This window comes from Anopheles ziemanni, chromosome 3 (genome assembly GCF_943734765.1).
Source record: "Anopheles ziemanni chromosome 3, idAnoZiCoDA_A2_x.2, whole genome shotgun sequence".
Lineage (NCBI taxonomy): Eukaryota > Metazoa > Arthropoda > Insecta > Diptera > Culicidae > Anopheles > Anopheles ziemanni.
Window position 1 is genome coordinate 67,085,780 of NC_080706.1, and position 12,191 is coordinate 67,097,970.

Consider the following 12,191-nt stretch of genomic DNA (forward strand, 5'->3'; position numbering starts at 1 on the left):
TTTGCGACTATTTTTGGTAGCCTGTCACATTTGATGCTAACACGGAGGCCGGAGCATCAACATAAAAAAAACTGTGTATTTTTGTTGACGAGCAAGAACGGAAGAAAAAAATATTCTCTCCTTTGGTAGAATTATTCCGGGAGAGAACCGCAAATCCCCATAATATATTTTTGTTTCTCCTCTTATTCCGCGATCGCACATTAGGAACCTTCCCCGCAACGGTCAGCGGATGGTTGAGGCTGTGAGGAGGTGCATCATCTTTTTCTGTTACTTAAGACAATCAAAACAAGAAGCCAACCCGTGCAAGGCGCAAAGCACGTGGATCAGTAGGAGAACGATGATCGAATGCTGCGGTGGAATTGGAGGAAAAGCTCCCTGTTATCCCGTGGGGCGCGTTTTCCTTCCAAGCTGCAAACCGAATGGAAGCAGAAACGATGGAACCACGGGACCGCGCTTCTTTCCACCGTTTGATGAAATGGATCGGTGTTTAGGGAAAGCGTAAAGACGATGACGGCGACGGCGCCGATGGCCTCCCCATAAGCCCAGTCGAAACCGAATTACAAGTAGGCTCGTGGCGCGCTCGCCCGCTGGAGAAAGGAGGCCGAAATGAGAGCGTTATGTTAACGGGAGGGCCCGAAACGTTCAATGCTCGACTGAAGATAATGCAGGCAGCAGCAGGCAGGCAGAATAGCAAACGCCGGGGAGAACCAAGGGAGATGATGACGAACGAATAAAATCCGCACATGGTGCATATATGCTCTTGCGTGGCCGAAGAAGATCGCAACACCGAGCAGTTGCGCGCATCATATTGTGCGCCTCGCGTGGAATTGCGAATTGGATCAAGGGGCCCTCTAAAGGCCGCCGCCAGTCAGCCAGCCAGCCAGCCAGCGAGAAATAAGTCGTTGCCTATGGTTTAAAAAAAAAACCGCGATCGCTTGCAACCGTCGTCGTCGTCGCCTTTTCGTTTTCGGGTGGAATGTAATGCAGGCCACCATCGCGTGCATCGAGGTGACGGAAAGTATAACCCTCTCCCTTCCGACCGCGTGCTGGCTCATAACAACTCTTCAGTACACTTTCTTCCTTCCTTCCAGCTCGACCAACCCAAGATGACGACGACGACGATCATCGCGGAACATCGCACCGATTCTCATCATCGCGCGCACAGCTCTTTCTCTCGTACCAATGACCGATGGAATAAAAAATAAAATCAGGTGAAATAAAACATTACTAATAATAATCATCTCCCCTTTACTGCCTTTTCTTGCCAACTTTGCTAGCTAATGAGAACCGGGTTAAAGTCCCTGGCAGTCTCGACTTAGGAGGTGGCGAGAAAAAGGGGAACACACGCGTTCCTATTTCGCTACTCCACCGTCTCGCCCTTCGTCCGAATGTCCCGCTGGTCTACACCGAACCAGTAGCTAAGCTTATGTCACCGCTTCGGTGAACATCGCGGCTTCAGTAAGCCACCCTCGCGCATCTTCCTTCTTCATTCCCAAAGGAAAGCACCTGTGGAAAAAGAGACCCGGTCGAACGTTATTAGTCGAATCAAGTTTTAATGCCCCACTGCAGGCAGTGGTTACCCCGAAATATTCGTTCCGGCGTGAAGACCGCGGCGGTCGCAAATCGCCGAGAGAAATTGTCCGACGACTCTCACACCCCCCCTTGGCGCAGGAAGCAGCGAGTCTTGGCTGCGAAAACTGACGCCTTGGAGGAAACATAAAATTCGTTAGCCTTACCCTGCAGTCCCTGCGAGTTGTTGCACACCCGCCGGGGAGGTCTCTTCACGGCCAAGAGAGATCATTCGCTCGTGGTGGTTTCAGTTTTTTTACCCTTTCTTCGCCGGTTCACATCTATCTTACCATATATGGTAGTGCCAGAAGCCGCGAGCGCGCACGTGGTGCTTTGGACTTAGTCAGAGACAGACGAGAGCGAAGCAACGCCGTAAAGACAGAAGACGAGGGGTTGGAAAATTTTGAAATGCGGTTCGTTTAACACGTGGTGGAAAGGAAACCCCGCGTCCGACCGGGGCCGGGCTGTAGAGCTATGAATAACCGTGAATTTTACAATGCCCACCAACGCCACTTCTTTCTGTGAACCTTTTTCCGATCTCTCACAGCTGACTGAATACCAATGCTGCACACCCAAGGGTATGAGGTGCTGCGTTAGGACGATGGAGAAACTGAATCATTACAATAAGCGATCGATTGGAAGAAAGGCCACAGTAAATCGCTGGAGTGTTGATAGAGTTCGTCCGATCACGAGATCGACAATTGGAAAGAGGAATCGTATACGGTGAGGTCTTTCTATAACTGTTAATGCAAATATGCATTTTAATTATTTTGATAAGGAGCAATATTCAGATTAAATAAAGTGCTTAAAATCACATGGCCGAGTGATAAATGTTTCTCTTTGCAACAAAACTTAATCACTTTCGTCTGATCATTGAAGATCGGCAGTTTGGCAAGCAGTGAGATGTTGTACTTCCATAAACGTGAATTTAAATATTCATTTGGTTAAATTTGATAACACAAGCAATACATAAAGATGACATAATGTGCTTGAAATTTAAATGGCCGAGTGATAATTTTTCTTCGTGGTATAAACTTTAAATTAATTTAATTAATGTTCGTGTTTGTTCGCTAGGGTTTATGTAAAAATTATGTATGAAAAATAGAAAGATGTGTGGCTCATTTTAAAGATCTTAAATATGATTAGAAAAATATATTCAGACGAAGCCACGCACATTTTTTAGTGATTCAAAAGTTCACACTAAAAATGCATATCAATTCGTTTCGTATAAAGTTTCGAATACAAATATGAAGTAACCCGAAATAAACACTACCGAGTGTATCGAAATGTAGTAGCATTGGCATTGGCAAGACATTGTTGCCTTTTTGCATGAACCATTGAATTGAAAATGGTGAGCACATTCGAACGTTGCGTATTGCAACTGATAAAAGTGAAGCTAGACGCACGCTTAGAACAACATTTCCTTCGAAGACAGAGATAAAAGAAGAATGTTCAAAACGCCGTCATAATATGGGGACAGTTTATTTTTGTTGTTATCGAGACTTTGAAGGAAGGCGTCATACTTCTTTTCTATGTAACAGAACCAGACTAGTAATAACAGAAAACAATACACCAGACCCTAGCCATAAACAAACACTCATATTACAGCAAATCTTATCAAACATGAAAAAAAGATGAAAAGTTCGAAATGTGCGCACTCCGGTATGTTTCTCAAACGTGACACTTTTGCATGAGCAACTGAACATGGGGAAGCGGCCGTTCATCTTGTCTTCTTTTTCTACAAGTATAGGCATTCGAATATCTAATGATGTTAATCAAAGAATAAACTTTTACAGTAAACATAGCATCATCAAATGTCCAAACTCAACACCGAACTCTTGCACCAAAAAGTGCGCATCGGAGGGAAACAACGTTCTACCGACGGTTGCAAAAAAAAAAAGAAAAGAGTGACGACAGAGCGTTGGTCCTTCGTGTCGTTGGCTCCCGCATGTACCCATTTATGGAGATGGAGTCATGCGGCCCAGCATCACCATCACCACCACCACCACCAGGCACCACCATGTATAGATTTGTCCACGCACCGACTTTCGCCACCCGAGCGTTGCGAGTTGCAGTGGCAGGAGAGTGAAACTAAAATTAAATCGCAACGAGCATATTTTAATGCGCCTGACAAACAAAGGTTAAGCGCATCAATTAGAATTCGTGCTCGTGAAAACGGGTGTGTGGTTGAGTTTATGATTGACCTTTACATTTTTACCCGAAGCTCGTCCGTTGGAGAATCGGTCCAAGTGGGATCAAAATTAGACCACATACCGAGGGACCCCTGATGAGGTGCAATCCCCGTACGTAACTCGCTAGCAGTTGGGAGAAAAAAAAAGAGAACTCAAAGTTTAAAGTTCATCCCGGCGTGAAATGCGTTTAAATGATGCTATTTTCCGCGGTGTTTTAAGATTGGATTTAAATTAAAACTTGCTTGCCAAAACTTACCCCCCCAAGAGGACGGCACACACAAACGAGGTAAACGGAATGCACGTGACGGTGAAATTTAATGTCTTCACATTTGCACCTTTCGGTTCGGCGAGCACACAACCCCAAACACGGAGGGGGGTGAAAGATTAGTGCTGGGGAAATTATCATAATTAGTATTTTCGCATGGCGCATACACATTTGTACGAGGTGCCAATTGTTGTCCTCCCTGCCTCGGACTTTTCAAACGGAGTGCTAGATGTAGACGTTTGTTATACCGTACAGAATGTCGCCAGACTTTCTTATCATTCCGTTTCGTTCCGGTATTGTTGAAACTTTTACCTTCCGCTGGAAGGTGTGTTTTCCGTGAAAAGTTTTTGAACATCCAAGGTAGCGCATTGCCAACGGACATCTAAAAACAGGTTAATTTTACCACAACGCAAATATGCTATCATAAACAAGCTCCCATTAATGTCACCAAACCCTATCTTAAGTTGGTTTTGTACAGTTTAATCTCAACCCCGACATTTGAAGCGACGTTTGCTTCAACAAAATGGGAACATTTTATTGTGTTAGAAATATTTTCTTTTATCTAGCAGTTGGTTAAATTAATTCCTGTTTCACTCTAAGGAATGCTCTATGGAAATTAGTTTTGGTTTCGATTGAGAAAATGCACGTAAGCTTACTAATACTGATCGGGGAAAATTATGCTAAGCGTACGGTTCGTTTTGTTCACCTAAACCATTTTACGTGGATTCGTTTAAGTGATGCAACAATAAGATTAACCACACAACCAATAATGGGTCAATGGAAAGAAAGCATCGGAACTTACGCACAAAGCGAAAGCCAATGGTTACTTAACAAACAGAAATTATAATTTCGACATAAAGTATGGTGCACTAGATTGAGACAATGAAAAAGAAAATCAACATTGCAACAAAAAATGGCAAAGGTAATGTTTAAAACCTGTTTTAGAGAAACATTTCCAGAGTAAAGTTTACAATAAAAAATGAAGAAATTGCTGTTTGAAGCAAGAATCTTTAGAATTAAATTAACCAGAAACAGTATAGCAGCTCTCGAACATTCCAGGAACTGTTCCCCACTTGGGAAGCTTGGTGTCAAATTTTAATTTCCTTCAACTCCCCATGGCCACATCTAGCACGGTCGTCATCAGCCAACGTTGAAGAGGATGGCTCAAACATGCGCTTCCTACTTTCTGGATGTTGCTGCTTCAGTTTTGCGTAACAAAAGTAGGCATATCCTGTCTGCATGGAAACCTATCTGGAACATGGAGTTTTAGCGCCTCGTAACCTCACTTTTCTACGCAACAATATCGAAGCTACCATTGAAATCTTTTGGCTTGAATAAATGGAAATTTATCTCTAGAACATGAAAGTGAATATGCATAGTTTAACGGCTATACAAAATTTGCATGGGATTACGCATTTCAATACCTAGTATCATCCAATTAAGTAGAACTCAACTTTAGGACATGACGCCAACAGTACTTACGGTTTAGTTGGCAAACTATGCGAAAATCACACTTATTATACTAAACTACGAGTACACTTACATTAACTGCTTAAACTTATCCATTACTTACCCACAAACTGGAATGAAAAACTGAATTAAAGCGGCAACACAAATCTTCTTCAAATCACTTCTTTCGACAATTTGTTGAGAATTCAGAACTTCTAATTGGCATTTGATGAGCTGTCAAAAAAACGCGGGGTTCGAACAAAGATAAATGGACACTTGACAACCACGGTAAACTGCATGGAACAAGGTAAATAGACCCCACTGTTGCAGTAGGGTACGCCTATATGTATGCAGCACAAGCTGCAGTAATACGAAAATTCATAATTTTACCGTTAACTTTTGCAAATTCAGATCCGTTGAAGTTTCGTGTAAATTAAACTATTAAATACAACTTGGAAACCCCTGTCAAGATGAATTTGCTAGCTATCACAAAGTGGTGTATGGTGATGAGATGCATCATCTTCCGTTCGTACTACATAAATTGCAATTACTCAGCACAAACGTAAAATAAAATCGTCATCATATTGTTTACAGTGATGTCCTTGAGTGCCGTCTTATATACACCTTTAATTTAAGAATGAAACATCCACCACAGCAAACAAAAAGACTGCACGAGGCAATGGTGAGTAGTTGATGGATATTTATTGCCGGTCAGTACGGCATCGGGAAAGGTTTCCCCGAGTCCTGACGTTTTGACCCGAGGTTAGAGATATGAGTAATTTTGTTAACCTTTCCCTAACGATTCTAGCACGGAAGACCCCGGAACAGGATACAGATCGCCGTGGGCCCCATGCCTAGATTTTCCGTGGTGCACCAAAGGTACGGGACAAGGGGCCGCATGCCACCTTGCCGATGATGGAATGGCGAAGTTTCCCACTGGCCAACGAGCCAAGCACCGTTAAAGGGTACTACGTCCAACACACCAGGGCAAGGCGGCGCTGCCAGCCCGGAGTCGAACGAAAAAGTTCTCGGTCACGTTCGAGGAGCAGAGCAATTTTATGGTGCAATTATGCTTAAAAATTTATGCCTCTAAAAGTCCAAGGAGTGCACCGGTCGTACCCGGCTGGCGTACATTTTGCTTCGCGATCGACGGACAGGTACGGGCCCCCGACGGAGGGCGCGCGACGGTTTTTGCGGCGGGCAAAGAATAATGCCTTCGAAACTCACTCGCGGCAATTTCGGTGTGGCTCATATGGCACGGTAGCCCCGGTGCACTGCTAATGCACTTCGTGTAAGCTAGGACAGTGACTGATGGTGTACGAGAGTGTGTGATGTCCATGGCGGAACCGCAGGTTGGGGGTTTTGGGGGAATTTCCGGACCTTCCCGACCTAGACTTCCGGGACAGCAGAAATGCGTACGATTGCAGTTGAAAGTTTGACGCTTTTTCTTGACCGACCGCAGGTGGAATGGTTCTTACATGTTTCATTTCTTTTTGCTGTCCTAGGTGTGTTAAGTTTGTGGAGAAGCGGAAAGGTAAAATAATGTAAAACAACGAAATTTAACTCGTTAGCTAATTTTAAAATTAAGTACAATTTAAACAGGATACAATCATTTCTCAAATATCATAAATCAACTCTTTTAAATACTGCACACAAGGAAAGTCCCAATAAAACTGTAAGACTGACTAATAGCATTTATTTCGATACCTCATACTGATCACCTTTCTGTTGACCATTTATGGCCAACGGTGTTTGTTTTGATTTTCGTAAAGACGGCGTTTTTTCAAATACCATCATGCAACGAAGCTCTCGCTCACATCAAAATGGTTCACAAATTTATTCTTAGCCGACCACCCACTTGTCGGCCCGGTGTTTGTTTCTGGTTCGGTAAGATGTTACGCTACGGTACAAGCGCACCTGCAAAATGACTGTACACGTGGTAAGAGTGGATGCTTGAATCACGAAGACATGGCGGGAGTTTCATATTCGTTTGTTACGTCATTAAATAATCTTTTCTTTGCGATCAGCGACGGGTAAAAATAATCCGCAAAACAGAACAACATTGACGACATAGCTTATCATATCATAACATAAATGGTCAATTCATTCCTTGAAGGGGGAAACAGATAATAAAAGCAGGTTGTAGAGCATCCGAAATGAATGTTAAATTTATCCGTTGCGCGAAAAGTGCTCCGGAACTGATTAACAATTAATCACGTATGCTGATGACGGAGCAACGCATACTTTATCGAAAAGAAGAAGCATCACGTTGAGGTGATAATTTTCACACCACACACCCGTCAGCGTAAACGACACGGCGCGATAAACGCCAGCGTGACCTGTCGACACGCCCGTCTCTTCCTGCTGATGACCTGTCAGCGTCGACGTTGGAAGGCTAATTATCCGCAGGACATCCGGGACAACGGGCAGCACGCGGTCCATCAAATGGCGCATCAGCGTGAGTGTCGAAAACTGTGTGCGCCATGTCAAGTCAAGCATGATCCAGGCCCACCCTTTGCCGGACGCCATGTTACGCCAGCAGATGCTCTTTTTGGAGCACAAGTTCATAGATTTTGATGAGTTGGTTATATCGATATGAAAAATCAAACATTAAACAAATCAATGAACAACTTGGTCTGGTTTAAAGCTTCCAGTAAATAAGTTGTATCGGTTATTCAAGAAGGACCATGCTTGATTAATCCCTGTTTGAGGCGAATACACTGGAGAAAATATTGGAACATCATTGGAACATTGGAACAAACAAGGTGTGTTAGTTGAAAACCAAATGGTAATACATCTCTCCGATGGTAGCATTTTTTTAGTAGCTTTAATCAGTTTCGTCGTATTAGATACCGATTTCGAACGTACTGGAGTTTGCATATGTTGTGTCGAAAGAGTCAGTTTTAAAAGTCATTTATAAAAGATCTTCCTTCATATTTAAGGACATCTAGGCTAAACAGGTAATTCATTTTGTTTTGGAATTTATCAAAATAATGTACAGATTCTTCTTCCAGATCTACATTCCATCCAAACAGGCCTTCCAAGCGACGCAGAACAGCGTCAGTACTAACATACCATCTGTGCGGAACTGTCCTACCAGCGGTTGAATGATCATGTTCACACCACTTTTATCATCCCAATCTGTTGTCCATGAGTGCCACAAAGTTTTGTAAGTACTATTTAGTTATTCCAAAAAGCGCACCTTAAAGACACCAGAAACGAGCCCCCGCTAGCTTCGCGTTTAGCGACAAAATGCGGGTTTACAAGCAGGTCTGTTTCTAATGTTCTACAGTTTGATGATTTACGACACGGAGACTCCAAGAAAAAGCGTGTCCCCAATCCCACCGTCAGGCGTCGTTTGGTGTTTGTAGTAAGAAAAAGACACCCATTCCCCTCGTCTCGCTGCCTTCCATCGGGCGGTGGGAATTGGGGAGGCCGTTTGCATTATACATGACAATTGTTCAAATCGTAACGACAGCATTATCCCGTTTGTCCATGTTCGCGCTTGCCGGAGTTTTAGTTTTCCCTTAGTTTAGGAGCCCACCCATTCGGTGCGTATAGTTTTCTGCATCATTTAAAAATTACGATGTAACTTTGGTGATTTATTTTGCGACGTGCCAGCGCCATCCGGGTATGTATGTTAGGGGTTGACAACTTTTCCAGAATGCTCGTTTGCGTTTGGATGGTTGCCGAAAAAAGTGGGACAAATGCCTCCCTTTTTAGAGAGACAGTTCTTCATTTAACATGGGTCATTAGCGATTGTTACTTGCTCTGTTTTATCAGTCCAAGCTAGAGCATTCATGTTGCTTGATTACTAGAGGGTTACAAAATACCAAGATAAGCTAATTCTTCATAGCGGAATTAGCAATCTGATGTTCGATGGTTGTGGAGTAATTTATCTAGCGTAACAACTCCAACAAGCTCATGATTTATGCTGCTCCCTAAACGCATCGCTTTTTTCTGCGCAACGATTTGTTTTGGCCATTTATTAACACTTGTTTTGGCGTGCGGTCAGGTCGGAAAGCAAACATCGGCATTTCCGACACGTGTAGGTGGGCGTTTAACTAGCTGTAAAAAGAGCGCCGCTTAGCCGACACCGCCAACACGGACACGACCCGCACCATTAAGCCTGGCGTACGGTCCCCATGGAGACGGTGCTGTCCCTGCCGCTGTCGGTTGTTCGTGGGTTTAGGTGGCGTGAAGAAATTCACACAACAAATTGCACCCGAGAATGACACCGCGTGACAGGTTGGATTTTTCCACCTGCGGTTGGTGGAGGCCGAATTCGAACAGCTGCTGGTCCTTTGCTGCGGTTCCGGTAGAGCTCCTCGTGCGTATAATTAGTTGCATCATGGAGCGGATCGAGGATCGGGAAGAGCTTCACACTGGTTTCCATGGTCAAGTTCATGGACTACTGGATGTTAATGAATGTCGCCTGGAGTTTCAACGATGTAGCAAGCTGTAGGGATCTTTAGCCACCCATTGTTGTTTGTTTCGAGCGATGTTACTGCACGTGGGACTAATCAAGTTCTAAAACTGGTGGGCACGCTTAGCTCACGGCGAACCCCTGCCAGACGATGATACCGTTTAAGATTAGACCCGAGAGATGAATGTCGGTGTGACGATGTCGGTTTCGATAGGGTTGTGCCTGGCACGTTGTTGACTTGATTCGATCCGTGTCGGTCCTCAGGCGACCTGATAGACGATCGCCCGATCTGGTTGGTCCCGGCTATTGTGTGTATTTGTAATGGCTACCTTACTGTTGCCGAATACCGACTGCTGCTGTTGGATGGTGATAGATAGGCCTTATTTTTAGAAATCTATGTTCAGCACAGTACAGATCGTAGAGAACCCACGGCGACAAACGATCGTACCCACCAAAGTACCCAGCAGTGATGTGCCAAGTTCGGGTGTACCTACCTAACGCATACATGCATCGGATTGAGATACATTTTTGGTGGTTCGTCGGGCTGGGCACGGGCGGGCCGATCTTGGACCCGTGGATTCCCCCTCGCGAGACACGGTCGAGCACGAGACGTTTCCACTTTTGGCGATAGAACCGAACCGATCCGGCCCAAACGGTGCATCGACGTCGACGCAAAGCGCCACTGACGGTGGTTCTCCGACGCAGGGCTTATAGGGCGTGCTTCTTTTCCTGGCTTGAGGGCGGCGTCGTGTTGGTAAAGTGTCAGCTGTACAGCTCGGGTGACGAAAAGAATCACCGCTTGTCGGACGTGACGATGGACTTTGGGCTGGGGAAGAAAATGGCGATAAAAGGCAATGAAGCGTTCAGAAGCTACCATTCGCCTTTCGACAACGCAACAACAAAGTATGCACTGCAGCCGTCTACAATGATGGGGTTTTTTTTTCTTCGTCATCGGGCCATCACAAGGCATGCTTTTCCGCTTCCGAACCCAATGCAATGCCTACTGCCTGCGGTTCATATTTGGCGCCTACAGCCAAACGGCGATGGATCTGTTGGATCGAACCCAAAAAGATCATCCTTTCGCTCTTTCGTTGATGTCCGTCGCTGGGCGGGGTGGAATGGTTCAATCGGATCGGTGCCTGGTAGGAGGGCATGTTTTCCCCCAGAAGGCGAAGAAGAGGGCAGTTGTAAATTTTATGGTCGTTTAAATTTAGCCAGCGAACGGCCGAGCAAGCAAACGGTCGGCGTGTAACGTAGCCAAATCGAGCAGTGGGTGGACATACATCGTTCTCTAGAACGAGTCGTGCGGCGCTTGCCGGTAAATCCTACGGCTGGTAGCCAAACCATGGTATCAACCTTTAGGATCGGTCCCAGGGATGGGGATAGCGACGATACCGGATGAGAGTGCAGCGAGGTGGGCAATATTTGAATGGGTGATGATCCTATCAATGAAATTTGGGTCACTTGCAAGTTGAAGGTAATGTCGAGCGGGGGAAAGAGGGGCATTAGAGCCGTGGAACACCTGTGATTTTCAATCGCTATGCCAAAAATCTTACGTTCGGGAAAAATGCTTGCATAACATCGACCGTTGTGCACGGTGGGATCAGATGGAGTAAGACTGGAATTAGAAGTACTTAATGCCTTACACGAATTTAAAATATTCCCAGCTTTCAACGCTCTGTTAACTCATCAAAGAGTATTCGACAAACATTTCGTTAAATATTCAATGTATGTTCTGTTATGGTAGAGAAGATGAATTTCAGATTAATGACAAGCTGACCCAACGAACTTCGCCTCGTCCCATATTAACAATACGCTAATATTGGAATAACCAAGTATTGAAACTCAAGGGGGGCTTTATAGATTCGGTGCATGAAGATGTCGACACATAACAATAACAGATCCATCTTTAAGTCGCGGCATACCCGACAAATCCAAAGAATGTTTTAAAACAAATCCAGTTTTTCCATTTTTTTGTTCAAAAGCGATGTGGAACATCTTCGGCGATGTCATTTTTATACGTATCTAACAATCAACGGGACTTTTTATGGCTTCATCGAAATAATCTTTCTATTAAGTATAGACACTTTAGTCCTCTCCTTCAATGCCAAAAAACGCCATATCCCATCAGGCGACGTACTTGCAAACTTGTTTGATAGATTTCCCTGAACTTAAATACTCAAAATTCATAAGTGTTTAGCAAGAAAGCTCTTTCTGTCACTCAACAAAATACATTCAACGTCTATCTGAACCAAATATACGTGATCTAGGCGATCGCTTGTTGATTATC